Genomic DNA, 18127 nt, shown 5'->3' with positions numbered 1-18127 from the left:
TTTGATTTCTCAACGAGAGCAATATTTATTCATCCGCTATCGCATCTTTATTATTAAAGTGCCACACGGGACCACCGAAGTAGCTAACCCAAAAATTTTCTTTTAATACAATCATAGAACCATATATAAAATCCATCCAAGGTAAATAAAAAAAGTAAAAACATAATAATCAAAGTTTACAAAATGTGGGGAGCTCCCAAATCATCCAGAATAAATACATTGAGTTTAAATCAAAATAGATTACGAGTGAATACAAGAGGGTCTACAATATTAAATGCCCTCTAATATAAATCAAGACGTACTATGATGCCTCGGTTATGCTGGAATATCTAGTGACGATTACGTTCCACGAACGATCTTCTAAGAACCTACACAAAAAAACACATTTCGAACGATGAACATATGAGCTCAATGCGTCACTAATAAATGTACTATACTATATGTATTCACTAAATGTGCATTCTAGAGGCATAGGTATGAGACATGGAAATACTTTCTAACATGTTGAGGTAGGCATCATGGTGTGGCTGCAGGTTCTGCATCTTGGAGCTCACACACCCCTCTATCCTTTTAAAAACACCTTGCATCGGAAACGTACATTTGGCCAACTTACTCTGTCGAGTCATGGGGCATCTGCATCTAGTCGATAACTGATCAAGTGCCTTGGCTCTGACTGGATATCCAAACTGTAAGTTCATATCTATTAAAGTAACTCAGGTGTTCTGATTGTTTCCCAAGCATCAAACAATGCTAGCTTTATGTCATCCTAACTGTTATTGTTTCTAACTATTCTGAGATTATTTTTGTTCTCACTTGTATTTTTTATTTCATGGTGTTATTGGGTCCCTCAATTCTATCCCTTAAAACCCTTGGGTTTCTTACCCAAAACTATTCTTGAATACTGATATTAGACCCTTCAATATCGGTATTAACATCTGGGTATCTATACTAACCTCTAGGTATCGATACTACTGACTTTTTGAAGGCTGATAGAAAATGGTTGGTATCGATACTCTAGCTTAAATATCGATACTCTTAGTTTGTGGTATCGATACTTGCCTGAGTATCGATACTAAATTTGGCTTCAATGTTTAAAAAAATGCCTAAGTATCGATACCCCTATTAGGAGTACCGATACTCTACCCTCAGTATCGATACTCCCATGAGTACTGATACCAAAATTGTATATTGGAATCTGTTAAATGGGTTCAGTATCGATACTACCCTCTCAAAACTCTCTTGTTTTAAGCTCTTTGATGAACAATATTGGTACTGTTCTTTTAGTACCGATACTCGTGCCTAGAAATACCTCATTTTGGGCATGAATATGACACTCTAACTCATCCAAAAGCCCCATTGAGGGTCCTAAACGTTATTAGAATGTTATGTATGATAGTAGGGGTCATAATAGGTCTTAAACATGTTGAACAACACCAAATACATAAATCTACCATGGGTATGCTTCAGACTCATGCAAGCTAACAACACACCTAATGATTTACATTGTAGTATAGATGAGTTAGAAGTGAGTTACCTTGATATTCTAAGCTGCTGGAAGTACCAAACCTCACCCAAGTGCTACTTTTTCCTTTCTTTTATTCTTGGAGCTTTCTCTAACTTCTCTAACTAGACAAAAATCAAGCATATTGATTACTAACGTTGTTGGGAAGCTTAGAAAAAAGTTTAAAGCATTCTTGAAGCTTAAATCTCCCATAAATGAACTGGTTGCACCTAGGTTTCTAAACCCCCATTTAAACCCATATTTGGATACCATGGAGGAATAGAGAGATTGAGGGCTCAATTTGAAGCTCTAAAGATGGTGGTTAAGGTTATTTCCTTCAAAATGCCAAACTAGGATTGTAAGGCCACAAAGTTATCAGCCTTTGCTATACCAACTTGAAGGATGAGGAAATAGAGATAGAGAAGAAGAGATAAAGACAAAAAAATGAAGAAAATGAGAAAAGAGAGTGTGGCAGCCGGTTACATCATCACTCTTTAAGGATTTTCAGCCTTTAGTTTAAAATTTGGTGAAATTGTTCCTTTAGTCCTCCTAGATTTGATTAAAACTTAAAAACACCATTTTTTATAACATGTTAGACCAATCCAAGCCCAAACCCAAAGCTCACTTGGTCTAAGCTTTCTTACAATGCTAACCCGAAACTACTAACCTTGGATTTAGGCTGTTACACTCAAACTTTCCAACTTAGACATTTTTGACCCTAGAATGTTATTTCGACCTCTATTTCACCGGGAAACGTGTCAATTTTCCCAAATCGATGATGGACTCCTCAATTTCTTCATCCTCTAATCTTCATGGTCCACCGTCCAATGGGCTTGAAACTGGACTATGTTGGTTGACTCGTCATTCTCTTGTAGTCCACTTTTTGAATTGGTCGTACATCCACCGGAGCTATGCCATGTCAACCTGTCAGTTAAGTTTTTAATGGTGGGGTACTAAAATGAAACAAAAACTAAACATAAGTATGGCTTTGGAAAAAAAGTTTAGGTAATAAAACATACCAAAACTGATAATTTAGGTATTAAACGCATAGTATATCCTTAATAATAAAGTCAACTACATACAATTTTAGGCCGTGCATCTTTATATTAAACTTTCAATTACTTCAGTTATAGCTCTGAAGTTTGGGTTTACTTTAATTATACCATCATACTATTGAAATCCAAACGGTGTGATGACATCGATAAAATGACATTATTTTGGTGTGGCTATTGAAACCCAAAATGACTTTTTTAAGGCACTAAATTTAAGGGATGTATTCATTTTACCTCTAAACTTTCAAACAATCCAATTTTTGTCAATGTGTTTTTCGACCGTCATTGGCAACAAGTCGTTTCCCATCATAAGTCATCTTTAATGGTAAGATTAGTATTAAAATTTTCGCATTTCACTCCTTTTTTTCCTCCTAGGATTGATTTTTCACAAAACTCACCCAAAAGCGTTGAAATTAAATTAAAAAATCCTTCATTTTTAGGTGTTTGGGGTATTTGTTCAAAAATTCAAACGGCGAGAAATATTATTTCAAGAAGATGAGCATCATATCTTATAACTATCCATTAAATGACCATCAAAGATTGGAGTATTAGTACGTCGAACCTTTAGATTTATTTTTATCGATTTTGAGTGAGTTTCGTAGAAAACCATTCCAATGAGAAGAAAAATGAGTGGAACGTGAACATTTTGATATTAATCTTATCAAGGACGAAGCTAGGATTCCAACTTAAGGGAGGCAAAATATAATTAACCATAGAAAATGAGGGGATAAAATCAAAATAAACTGAAATTTGGAGCCCTAATTTCATATTTTCCCATATATTTTTTAATTAATAAAAAAATTGAGGGAGGGGACAATGACCACCTAGACATAAGGTGGCTCTGTCCTGAATCTTATCGTGAATATTGATCGGTGATGGGTGGTATCTAGCTATCAATGATGGGCGAAAAGGTTTAGTGCCAAAAAAAATGAATTGTTTAAAAGTTTAATGATAAAACTAATATACTCATAAAGTTCAATGTCTAAAACTAATATACTCCTAATAATAAATTAATAATATAAATAATCATAATATAAAAAAATATTTTTACAAATTTTAAATCTAATTCTAATCTTATCTAAATAAGAGTGTAAGAAGACTTTAAGAGAAGAAATGAGAATATTTTTAATAAATTTAAAATTTATGATAACAAGAAAATATTAAAAAATTAAAAATAAATAGTTTGATTAACCGATTAAATATATTCTCTTTAATTTTTTTGACAGGTGCTAAGTTGTCTTGTATCGCACATTGAAAAGCGAGGACATGTAAGACCACCGTATTCAATGCCAGTTTCCCTCGGGTAGTTCTGCGGTGCGGCGCCTAAAAAACGGCTAATATACGGCGTGACCGGTTAAACAAGTGACCGGTTAAAATTTAGACCGGTTATGTTATATTATTTAACCGGAAATATTATAAAGTACAATAACATACTAGGTAGCGCTTATATAATGTAATAGGTAGCGCTTATATTTACCTATTTTATAAGTAAACTGGTATATTTATACCGATAGCATTGCAAATTTACCTATTACATTATAATATGTTGAAAGTGTCCATACTTTTTATAAAAAGGATCGATACTTTGTTTAAAGTTATGTAATTTATGTTTCAATTTTTTTTAATAGTGTTTCATGTTTTCCACCTACAATATTAATTTAATAATTTCATTTGCAGAAAAAATTATTTGATTGTTTTGATATTTTATAAAATAATATTTAGAATTTTTAATTTAATAATAATATATCGTAACGTAAAAATAAATCATTAGACGCCTATAATTACTAAATTAATATCTTAAAACTCACTCAAAAGATAACCTTAAATTAATGTTTTCCACAGTGAAAAAGTATAGACACTTTTATAAAAAGGATAGATACTTTACAATATAACCACTACCTATTACATTATATAAACGATACCTATTACATTATATAAGCGCTACCTATTACATCATATTTTTACCTATTATATTGAAATTGTTCATACTTTTTATAAAAAGGATCGATACTTCTTTTAAAGTTATGTAATTTATGTTTCAATTTTTTTTAATAGTGTTTCATGTTTTCCACCTACAATATTAATTTAATAATTTCATTTGCACAAAAAATTATTTGATTGTTTTGATATTTTATAAAATAATATTTAGAATTTTTAATTTAATAATAATATATATCGTAACGTAAAAAATAAATCATTAGACGCCTATAATTACTAAATTAATATCTTAAAACTCACTCAAAAGATAACCTTAAATTAATGTTTTCCACAGTGAAAAAAGTATAGACACTTTTATAAAAATGATAAATACTTTACAATATAACCACTACCTATTACATTATATAAACGATACCTATTACATTATATAAGCGCTACTTATTACATCATATTTTTACCTATTATATTGAAAGTGTCCATACTTTTTATAAAAAGGATCGATACTTTGTTTAAAGTTATGTAATTTATGTTTCAATTTTTTTTAATAGTGTTTCATGTTTTCCACCTACAATATTAATTTAATAATTTCATTTACACAAAAAATTATTTGATTGTTTTGATATTTTATAAAATAATATTTAGAATTTAAATTTAACAATAATATATATCGTAACGTAAAAAATAAATCATTAGACGCCTATAATTACTAAATTAATATCTTAAAACTCACTCAAAAGATAACCTTAAATTAATGTTTCCACAGTGAAAAAAGTATAGACACTTTTATAAAAAGGATAGATACTTTACAATATAACCACTACCTATTACATTATATAAACGATACCTATTACATTATATAAGCGCTACCTATTACATCATATTTTTACCTATTATATTGAAAGTGTCCATACTTTTTATAAAAATGATCGATACTTTGTTTAAAGTTATGTAATTTATGTTTCAATTTTTTTTAATAGTGTTTCATGTTTTCCACCTACAATATTAATTTAATAATTTCATTTACACAAAAAATTATTTGATTGTTTTGATATTTTATAAAATAATATTTAGAATTTAAATTTAACAACATTAACCAAAGATAATAATAAATATGTAATATATATGTGTATTGTTTTTAATTTAATAATAATATATACCGTAACGTAAAAAATAAATCATTAGACGCCTATAATTACTAAATTAATATCTTAAAACTCACTCAAAAGATGTATATACCTAAATATGTAGTTATTGTACATACCTAAATTTAATGATAATATATACTTGTAGTTATTGTACATACCTAAATATGTACTGCGAATTTAATGTTGTACCCACCCTTTAACTACCACTACCAATGTCACATCCTATTGAAAGCATCACGACTGAAACATGTTTTTGAATCTTTGCTTACATCTCCATCAACTCCTGGAGCACTGAACTTGCACAACAAAATTTTTGCCATGGATAATACTGATGTAGACAATGTTAAGCCAACCGAGGAATGCCATGAAATACATAATGTTGATGAATCTGACAGATTGGTTGGTCAGCTCTTCTGTTCACGTGATCAAGCTTGGTACTTTTACAAGGGATTCGCACGGGAACATGGGTTTAGTGCACGTAAGGGAACAACACGGCTTGACGTGGAAGGGAATGTGAAGACACAAGAATTTTGTTGTTCCAAAGAAGGGTTTCGAGTATCAAAAGTCAATATTGTTGATCGTCAACGTGCTCATACGCCAGTCACAAGAACAGGATGTAAGGCTAGAGTCGTAGTTACAGCAACAAATACAAACGATCAATGGGTTATAAGTAAGTCTGATCAGAAACATAATCATGCATTGTGCACACCTGCTATGACACCATTTATGCGTTCTAATAGAGCTGTAAGTAAGGCTGATATCGATGAGGCAACAACATTGAAAGAGGTCGGTGTTGGCACGTCACAAGTAATGAACTATTTAACGCAGCAGGTAGGGGGCTATCATAATGTTGGATTTACACATAAAGACCTCTACAATGCACTTCAAAGAGGTAAAGCAAAGGAAATCGTCGATGGGGATGTGAATGCGCTTATTGCCTACTTTGATTATAAGAAACATGATGATCCCGGGTTTTTTATGACATACTCGGTAGACGAATCGGGGGCATTGTATAATCTTATTTGGTCGGATTCTACATCGAGATCGGATTACACATGCTTCGGTGATGTAATTGCGTTCGACACAACGTACAAAGATAATTTGTATGGTCGACCAATTATGCCTATTGTTGGTGTCAATCATCACCATAACACAATTGTGTTTGCCACTGCCATAATCGCTGACGAGACGTCTCAATCTTTCGAGTGGGTGCTACAGAATATTTTAGAAGCCATGATGAATAAATCACCTATTTCCGTTATAACCGATGGGGATAGGGCAATGCAGAGGGTATCAAATCTGTTATCCCTTATGCTAAGCACAGATTATGTTCTTGGCATCTTTCTCGTAATGCACAAGCTAACATTTGTGACCCAAAGTTTACAGTAGCATTCTCAAAATGCATGGCTTCCTGGTGGACAACCAAGGAATTTGATATTCAATGGCGTTCGGTTGTTTCAGAATTCAACGTCCAAAAGCATCCATGGGTGATTGAGAAGGGAAATACACGACACTTATGGGCACAAGCATATCTAACCGGTCATTTCTTTGCCAATATTCGCTCAACACAAAGGTGCGAGTCTATGAATGCTTCACTAGCTATTGCACTGAAACACAAGAAGACATATTTAGATGTTGTTCGTGCAATTGAAGATGGAATTAGTAGAATGCGTATGAACGAGTTGAAACCGGATTACTTAAGTTCCCATACGAAGCCCTTCCAGATCACAAAACTGGTCGACCTTGAAAGCCATGCCGCTGCGATTTTTAACCGCGAATCTTTTCGTGTGTTCCAATATGAACTTACACGGGAGACATTGTACCAGATTGAGGCAGAGATTGAGTCCTTATCAGATGAATGTCAACATTATATTTTGTCAAAGTATGCAGAAAAAAATCGGAAATTTGAAATTAGTTTTTATTCTCGTACGAAAACTCTAATTTGCTCCTGCAAAAAATTCGAGACCGTTGGACTTCCGTGTCGCCATCAACTTCACATTTTGAAGCAATTGGACTACACATATTTGCCCGGGACTTTGATTCAAAGTAGGTGGACTAATGATGCGAAGGCTTCTGCACCCAGCTATGTTGATTTGAATGTGTCTCCAGAAGTGATGCAAATGGCAAGGTTCGCTGCTCTACGTTCAACGTCAAGTAGGTTATGCTACATTGCATCAAAGACAGACGAGTCTTTCAAAACCGCAAGAGATGAGATGAAAAAACTAATAGAAGAATTAGAAAACTCGTTTGGTTTGAATCATTCAGTCGACCAGAGCATTGTAGTAAACAATGTTCGTGACCCTCAACGAAAACAACGCAAGGGAAAAGAAGTGCCGAAGAACAAGGTCGAGAAGAAAATTAGGCGATGTGGGTACTGCAACGGTGAGGGACATAACAAACTAATATGTCCTCAAGTCAAGCTCAGTTTGAGTACAAGCACACAGCCTACATCAACTGATTTTTTCGAAGACGGAATGGAATGACAACGATCTCCATATATCGTAAGTATCAACATGACTCCTATTGTATGTACATATAAATATTTTGAATGAAGGAAGAAAAACCGCGTTACTTAAAATTACCGACACTTTTTTCAATGGTATCGACACATTTTTCTTCCAATCTGGACATAAAGTACCGACACAATATTAGAAAGTGTCGATATAGGTTGTAGACCTATTCGCTCATAAAACCGGTATATTTATACCGGTTATATTACAAAATTATCTATTACATTATAAATATGGGTTCCGATGTGAAAATGTCGACACTTTTTTAAATGGTATCGACACATTTTTCTTCCAATCTGGACATTAAGTACCGACACAATATTAGAAAGTGTCGATATAGGTTGTAGACCTATTCGCTCATAAAACCGGTATATTTATACCGGTTATATTACAAAATTATCTATTACATTATAATTTTGGGTTCCGATGTGTAACTGTCGACACGTTTTGACAATGTATCGACACATTTTTCTTCCAATCTGGACATAAAGTACCGACACAATATTAAAAAGTGTCGATATAGGTTGTAGACCTATTCGCTCATAAAACCGGTATATTTATACCGATAGCATTGCAAATTTACCTATTTTATTATAATATGTTGAAAGTGTCCATACTTTTTATAAAAAGAATCGATACTTTTTTTAAAGTTATGTAATTTATGTTTCAATTTTTTTTAACATATATATTACATATTTATTATTATCTTTGGTTAATATTGTTAAATTTAAATTCTAAATATTATTTTATAAAGTATCAAAACAATCAAATAATTTTTTGTGCAAATGAAATTATTAAATTAATATCTTAAAACTCACTCAAAAGATAACCTATTACATTATATAAGCGCTACCTATTACATCATATTTTTACCTATTATATTGAAAGTGTCCATACTTTTTATAAAAAGGATCGATACTTCTTTTAAAGTTATGTAATTTATGTTTCAATTTTTTTTAATAGTGTTTCATGTTTTCCACCTACAATATTAATTTAATAATTTCATTTACACAAAAAATTATTTGATTGTTTTGATATTTTATAAAATAATATTTAGAATTTAAATTTAACAATATTAACCAAAAATAATAATAAATATGTAATATATATGTTTATTGTTTTTAATTTAATAATATGTAAGTTATGTAATACGTAGCGCTTATATTTACCTATTTTATAAGTAAACCGGTATATTTATACCGGTTATATTACAAAATTATCTATTACATTATAATTCTGGGTTCCGATGTTTTTTCAATCGACACTTTTTTAAATGGTGTCGACACATTTTTCTTCCATTCTGGACATCAAGTACAGACACAATATTAAAAATTGTGAAAACTTTGTTGTGGATATCATCGAAAACAATGCTATAGTCATGTGTTTCGATACATTTGCAAGCAGATTTAAAATACATTAGTATTGATATTTCAACAGTCCTCAAATGTATATGTACACATAGAAGCAAATATGGAATAATTAATGAAAATATACACACAATATAATCACACCAAAATATAAATACACAAGAATGTTCAAATAATGTACCGACAAACAAAATTAATCCGATAAAAAAGGGTTATTTCTAACGAAGTCTGGAACATTAGAGGCCTTCAACAAATTTTCCAAATACTCTCGTATGTTTTCGCCTTTTTCTGAGGACATACATAAATAATGTCAATTATCAAACTAATGAGGTGCAATTTTACTAACAATAAACTAAATTCGCATAAGCATGAATAAATTTGTGTCATACCTAGAGCATTGTCGTTCGAATGGGAAGCATCGTCAAAGGTATGTGGACATATGTAATTGTATTTCTATATAAACACATAAGTTGTTAAAATAATCAATGTCTGAACACCTGTTCAACTGGAAAAACATATTGCATAAATGCAACTTACCGGATTATAAATCATTTTTTCCGCTGAATCATCGACCAAAAGTGTATTTAGCTCGTTAAACTCTGGACACGCGTTCCAAACATCATTGAGATCTTTACAGTAGGTAACAGAATCGTATGTTTTGCATTTTTTTTGATCCTGTTCAGAAACAGTCGAACATAAATATGTAGGAATCATAGACAACGAAAAGTCAGCAAACTGTAATGACATTCATCTTACCCACACGAATAGAAAATACTCGGAAAATACAGGTAGTTTCTCAAGTACACGGTCGACGTTATGCCTGAGATTGTAATCAAGTTTGAATGTTAACATTCAAATGTATATTAACGATTTTGACTACAGTAATTCAATTACTTCAAACATGTTCTAACCTCATCTTTGAAGACCAAAGGGCAACAACAAAATTGTCGACACAAAATTGCATAAATTCAAATAATCCTCTTCTGAGGACAACATCTACAACATGAAGAAAATGAGATTAAAGTTCTACGCTTATATGTTAAAATAATGATACCAAAGAATAGAATTAAAACCTGCAGGCAGTCTCGGGATGTAGGCAAGGACACCATTGAGATCAAAAATTAAAAGTTTTCTTGAAGGCGGCGTTGCAGACACGATATACTTGTTTGGATCATCATCATCATCATCATCATCATCATTATCGTCATCATCTTCATCGTCAGCTTCATCGTCATCATCATCGTCATCTTCATCGTTAGCTTCATCTTCATTGACCGCTTGGTTGTCCACATCTGTTAAAAGAAAATAAAATACAGTTCAGAACGTGTAAATGTTAAGAAACATAGATAATGAATTACCTAACTCGTTTGATGTCGTTGACGTAATTCGTTACGCAACATGGAGACTTCATGTTGCAATGATGAAATATCGGATCGCATTCCACTCACAAGGGAATCAATATGCTCCCGAAAATTGACCATGTATTCCATCACGGTCTTAATTGTGACATCCTCTGCAACTGGAGCTTCTTCCATCATTGCGTCTCCACTTGGTTGCTCTTCTTCATGGCCAACGGGGTCCATTTCCTCCCTCTCTTGATCTAATCCGACCTCATTGACACGCTTCCAACCGAGTTTTTCAACAAAATCATATCCCACTTTTTTAATAAATACCATGTCAATCTTGCGGGTTAATTGAATAGGGGCGTCATGCGAAAAATCAACTTCCTTCTTCTTCAACAGATGGGTGATGACACATCCATATGGTAGTGTAGTTGAAATTGTTGCTCCCTTTGTGACCATATATACAATTGTATTAAATATGAGTTTTGCAATGTTTGGAGCCGTTTTGGATTTATACTTTGCTATCCACCAATAATCGCTGTCTCGAAGCGTTGAATGTTTTCCCCCACTAGGCCGGATATACCATGTGAGCATTTTGTGAAACACTCTCGACTCTACATCGAGGTGAATTGGGCTATTTCTAGTAACCCGTTTAATTGTAGACCAATCTACACCATTTTCATCTGAATCCCCTGTATTCGCTACACCTAAACCCTCTGCAATAGTTTCTGGAGATCTATATATATCCTTCCCCATGACATGTGTATTAATTCCTATTATATTAGTCTTATTAGGCTCGTGCTGTAAGGAAGCATTGTTGTAGAAGACTCTAACTAGGTTGGGATAATATCTTGGTTCTACACCAAGGAATTCAAGCCAACCCCAAGATGTAAATGTGGATTTAAAACTAAATGCATATTTATCATCAAACAAGAAACCCAGGTCAATGACACGTTCGGGACGAATCTTCCTTACTTTAAAACTCGTCTGCCATCTTTGTTTCTCCATATCGGATCTAAAGTTCAGAGTTTCGAAGGACCTGATTTCCTCAGAAGAATCATTTGTTACAGAAGGAGGTTGTGGTTGAGAAGAACTGGGTTGAGAAGAGCTTTGAGAAAGACCGCGCTTCTGACGCTGACGTTTTGGAGCCATTTTGGTTGGATGCTATTACAATGGAACACAAACACATTCAAGAAAAAAACTCCAATATAGAAATCAATCAAACCCATAAAATATCGATAAATTTACCTGAATATCTAATCGTCACTTATGATAACGCTAGAAGAAAGAGGAAGAGTTATCTTCTGCCTACTTGCCTTTATGTTTAGGGTTTCTCGATTAAGAGTACTATATATAGTAAACGGTGGAAAAACACTTGATATTTAAATTAATATCGACACAAACTAAAAAAGTGTCGACATATTATTTAGACATAAAACCGGTATACTTGTACCGGTTAGATTGAAAAATTATATATTACATTATACTTTTGGGTTTCGATGTTTTTGGGATTGACACTTTTTATATATGGATCGACACTTTATGGTTGCACCCTGTTTTCCATTCATTCTGGACAAAAAATATCGACACAAACTAAAAAAGTGTCGACACATTATTTAGACATATTCTCTCATAAAACCGGTATACTTGTACCGATTAGATTGAAAAATTACATATTACATTATACTTTTTGGTTTCGATGTTTTTGGGATCGACACTTTTTATATATAGATCGACACTTTATGGTTGCACCCTGTTTTCCATTCATTCTGGACAAAAAATATCGACACAAACTAAAAAAGTGTCGACACATTATTTAGACATATTCTCTCATAAAACCGGTATACTTGTACCGGTTAGATTGAAAAATTACATATTACATTATACTTTTGGGTTTCGATGTTTTGGGATCGACACTTTTTATATGGATCGACACTTTATGGTTGCACCCTGTTTTCCATTCATTCTGGACAAAAACTATCGACACAAACTAAAAAAGTGTCGACACATTATTTAGACATATTCTCTCATAAAACCGGTATACTTGTACCGATTAGATTGAAAAATTACATATTACATTATACTTTGGGTTTCGATGTTTTTGGGATCGACACTTTTATATATGGATCGACACTTTATGGTTGCACCCTGTTTTCCATTCATTCTGGACCAAAAATATCGACACAAACTAAAAAAGTGTCGACACATTATTTAGACATATTCTCTCATAAAACCGGTATACTTGTACCGGTTAGATTGGAAAATTACATATTACATTATACTTTTGGGTTTCGATGTTTTTGGGATCGACACTTTTTATATATGGTTCGACACTTTATTGTTGCACCCTGTTGGCCATATTGTAAATTTGCCTTTTACTTCAAAGTATCAACATGACCCTTAATGTGTATAAGAAACATGTACAACAACATACTGCTAACTTTTCTCATCTCATTCATAATTATATTCACATACAAAAATATAAATCGTATACAAAATTATAAATCTTATACAAAATTAACCCTACATTTACATCATTGCATCCTTTTGTTATTCTTATGTAATATGGCAGCTTTTGTTATCTCCTGTCTTCGTTCATTTTGATTGTGGCTTACGAGATCGTTTAATATTCGCGATCGATCCCAGTCTCCAACAACCTATATTCAAATTGTCAGAACGTTAAGTATTGTCAACTACAGCATTCAATCTACGACTTTTAACAATGTTACCACAAACGAATTTTTCTATCCACTTACAAAATCACCAGTTGCCCCTGTAGAACCGATCGATTCCATCCACATCATCACATACATGCCGCAATCATGTATGTTACAAAATTTGAAAACCACACATGTCAATTATGATGAATACTGCATAAATTAAGCTTTCTATTTGTGATAACATCTCATACCCATTCAATTGCTTATTCTTCTTATGCTCCACAAATTTGAAATTTTTCAAGGGATACTTTCCTAGAGATCCACAGGATTCAACCCAAATGCGTTTCTTATTATAAGAATCTAATATTTTAATCTGCATTAAAATAGAAGAAGTTATGATCCAAAAAAATTATGCATTATAATTTACATAATGTCCTTTCATAAATACATACATACCAATCTCTTAGCATCCTTCACTCTCTGTCTAGTTACTTCAGTTGTAAACATACTATCATATATTGTTGCAACACGATCTACCATATCCAACACCAACAGATACCAATGTGAATTATGGTAGTTTATTGTGATCATGATCTGCAACAAATTTCACACCCAATTTGACTAAATTCAACATTCTATATCCGAAAACATCATTTGCAATTGGTATGGTGTCTTACCTTCTCACAGTCGGTGAATTTCACATAGTTATTCAGTATGGGACCCCAGAAGCTAGCAATACCCTCAACACTTTCTTTGTTGTTGGCATCCAACGCCTGCTGCTGCAATTACGCAACAAACATTATTAATTTACCGTCTATAACACTACTTATCTCCATTTATTAATTTAACTCACCGCTAAGTGGTATGGAAGGTAGCCAATCCTCCGGAGTGACTTCTGAGAATCGTAGCATACTGTCCAGGCGAGCAAATCAATAACCTAACAAAATTAATTACACAATCAGAACATATTAAATAAGTTTTAACATTTTCTACTTTCTACTTACCACACCGCCAACCCATTCCGTAGGCTTCAACGTTGCAACGTCGTATACACTAGCGAATTGATTTCCCATTGATATTACAGAATACCTGTATGAATCATTAGGATTAATATGTTGTCATGAAATATTTAAATATAACTCACAAAGCAATATATTTCACTTACTCCGATTCTAACTCGCTATTCCATAAATAATCACAAATTGCAGCTTCGATGTCATCAATTCCGCTTGGAATATCCGCTTTTTCAACCTACAATTTTGCATACAAATTTTTGTCACAACAACATAATAAAAATCAAATTAAGTTTTCTTTTATTCAACTTACCTTCTGCTTCTTCTTCTGGGGTGCAGGACATTCCGAATCCAAATCTGCTGCTATAACACTATCCGGTGTATAAATGACATCTACTTCCTTCCTCCTCATTTCTTCCATCTCTTCTTCTTCCTCCTCCCTCTTTTCTTCTTCATATTTTTTCAGTTCATCGTATTTTTTTCTACATAGCTCTTCATCTCTTTTATTTCACCCTTCAATTGATCTCCTTCATCCAAGTATTTATCAACCACCCCCTTCACCCCCGTAAGTTCACTCCTCAATTCCACAACCTCCTTCACCACTCCCTCAAATTTTTCACCCGTCACCATCTTAATATCACCCCCTTAACACCCCAACTTCTTTCACCACTTCACCCCTCAACACATCTACTTCTTTCACCACTCCATCTATTTTTCCTTCCACTACCCCCTTATGCCTCTCAAGTGTATCTTCGACTCTCTCAAGTTTCTATTCGACTCTATCAAGTTTCTCTTCGACTCTTGATTGTCTTTGCATGATTTCAAATTGGATTTTTTTGATATCAGCCAATTCAGACATCAAAATGTTGAAGTTACTCTGTTTTCCCTCACCGTCATCCCCCAATACAACCATCCCTCCTTTCTTCTCCTCTGCCTCCTCTACATCATTGCCAATAACCTTCAAAATTAAATTACAATATTAAGACATTGATTATATTCTTAATATTATTTAATTACATTTATTACCCTTTCTTGCTTCTTCTCTCTATCCAACTTCAACTTCACCATCACTCTAACCACCTCTTCTTTCCCCCATGCACGGATGCGTGCCACTCCGGTTCTTTCATAAGCCGGCACTGCCTCACAGCCCGACCAAAAATCGAACAGTGTAACCTGCATTTATAATAAAATTTATATTTTTATATAAAAACACAAAAAAGTTATTCAACTCATTTACCTCTAAGATTGCTATGCACCCTTTGAGGTATCTCTGGCTGCCCTTTTTAAAGGTGATTATTGATTCAATCAATCTCGAATGGATATATTCAGCCCAATTGAATTCACCCTTCAAGCCTTCATCACAAATGAGCTTCATATGTTCTTTGTTCGTTGACGTATTACCCGTTGGACAAAGAAAGATACCGACAAGGTATAATAGAACTCTGGCCTTCAGCTCATCCCCAACGTAAGATCCACTTTTTATTTCCTCTTCAATTTCAGCATATGTCACCTTATGCTTCAAACCATATTTGGAGGCAAGTGCTTTCCAGTCCTTACTCTTACAGACTTCTACAACACTTTTGCCTTCATTTTCTACCCCCAATACGGCTGCAGCACATGGGATCCCGAGAGGAAATGAAAAATCACCATATTTAGCAATACATTGACTGACATCAAATTGCGCCATCAAGGATCGACACAATTCCCTCCGAATAGGTCGATCCCTTACTCCTACCAATGATCCAAAACCTATTTCTCCCAGCACATTCAACTGACCCTTCTCCTTAAGGTGTTTAATTAATAAATTCACCCTTTTAATGCTGCATCTTGTCGACACTTCCTATATTTTTTAACAATATATAATGTTATAGTTCTTATATATTTTGTATCAACGTATTTACAAGTTTAATGAATACCTTATTTTCATGTGCTTTCCTCCGTTCTTTGTATTCTTTACTATCATTCCTTGACTGTGTGATGTAAGGTTCCTTTTCAGCATCACTCATTGAATTCCATTTGGACCTCACATCTTTTGTCACCTAATATAAAACATAAATGTTTCTTAATCAATACATTAACACTAAATACTACTCAATGTCAATTTCATTTTACATATCGAACCGCTCTGTGTGCCATCTTCCTTCATCCTTTTGCATTCGGCTATACTGTCAACATTTAAAATTTGTAATTAATTTAAAGTTTATCGATACTTTAATCCAATTACCATTTCAACAATAATAACAAAAAGACATTGATACTTACTAGAAGTACATATATCCACCCTTTGGTTGCTTTCGAGTCTCGGCCTCAATTTCAAAGTCATCTGCTCCACCAACAATTTTTCCAACCCATTGACTCCATTTTTCCTTCATATATCAGTTTACGCAAATCAAATTATTTTGTTACATACACTTTATTCAATATACAAATATAGATAACTACTCTTGTGGTAAAAAGGTTTTCTTCAAAAGAATTTGAATGGTCACACCAAAATGTGTCGGCACATTTATACAACCTATAATATCATTTTCTACCTATAATATTTAATAAAAGTATCGACATTTATATTTTTCCTTGAATATCACTTTCTACCTGCAATCGGTCCCAAATGTTTCTTTACTCCAAAACCCCAAACAACACATAAAAACCCTATCGCGATTACCGTAATAATAAAAAATTAGGGTTTCGACAACATACTTTTCGATTCGACTGCAGCAACAAACAAACAAACTTCGCTTTAGAAACGCCTTCTGAAATGCAGCAACAATTACGCTTCGATTTCAAAAACCCGTCCGTTCTATCTATTTTCAGAGGATATTTAGCTTATATTTTCATCGGATATGTTATTTATATTTAATCGATACAAATACAAAAGTGTCGATACTTTTATGTCAGGTGTCGATACTTTCGAAAGGATAATTACCTATTTCTTTGAAAGTGTCGATAATTTATTACACGTACTTACGAAAGTATCGACACTTTCAATATATCCGGTATAATTTTACCGGTTTTATCATTTTGATACCAGTTTTATCATATTTTTACCTGTTATATCGTTTTGGATCGATTTTTTTTTTAAAGTATCGACACATTATAGGCGCTAAAACTGCTTCTCTTTTAAATTCACAAAGTGTCGATCCTTATATAAAGTATCGACACTTTCAATATATCCGGTAACGTTTTACCGGTTTTATCATTTTGTTATCGGTTTTATCATATTTTTACCTGGTATATCGTTTTGGATCGATACATTTTTTTAAAGTATCGACACTTTATAGGATTTAAAACTGCTTCTCTTTTAAATTCACGAAGTGTCGATCCTTATATTAAAGTACCGACACTTTAAATGTATCCTGTAGCGCTTTACCGGTTTTATCATTTCTATACCGGTTTTGTCATAGTTTTACCTGTTATATCGTTTTGGATCGACACATTTTTTATTTGGATCGACACGAACCGGTAGCACAATTTTTTAATATTTCTTCATGACTTAGACCTACTTTTATAAGTATGGACACTTTTATAAAAATGATATATACTTTTTTAAAAGTTATGTAATTTATGTTTCAATTTTTTTTAATAGTGTTTCATGTTTTCC

This window comes from Hibiscus syriacus, unplaced genomic scaffold, assembly GCF_006381635.1.
Source record: "Hibiscus syriacus cultivar Baekdansim isolate YM2019G1 unplaced genomic scaffold, ASM638163v2 tig00110656_pilon, whole genome shotgun sequence".
Classification (NCBI taxonomy): domain Eukaryota; kingdom Viridiplantae; phylum Streptophyta; class Magnoliopsida; order Malvales; family Malvaceae; genus Hibiscus; species Hibiscus syriacus.
This window is presented reverse-complemented; position numbering follows the sequence as displayed.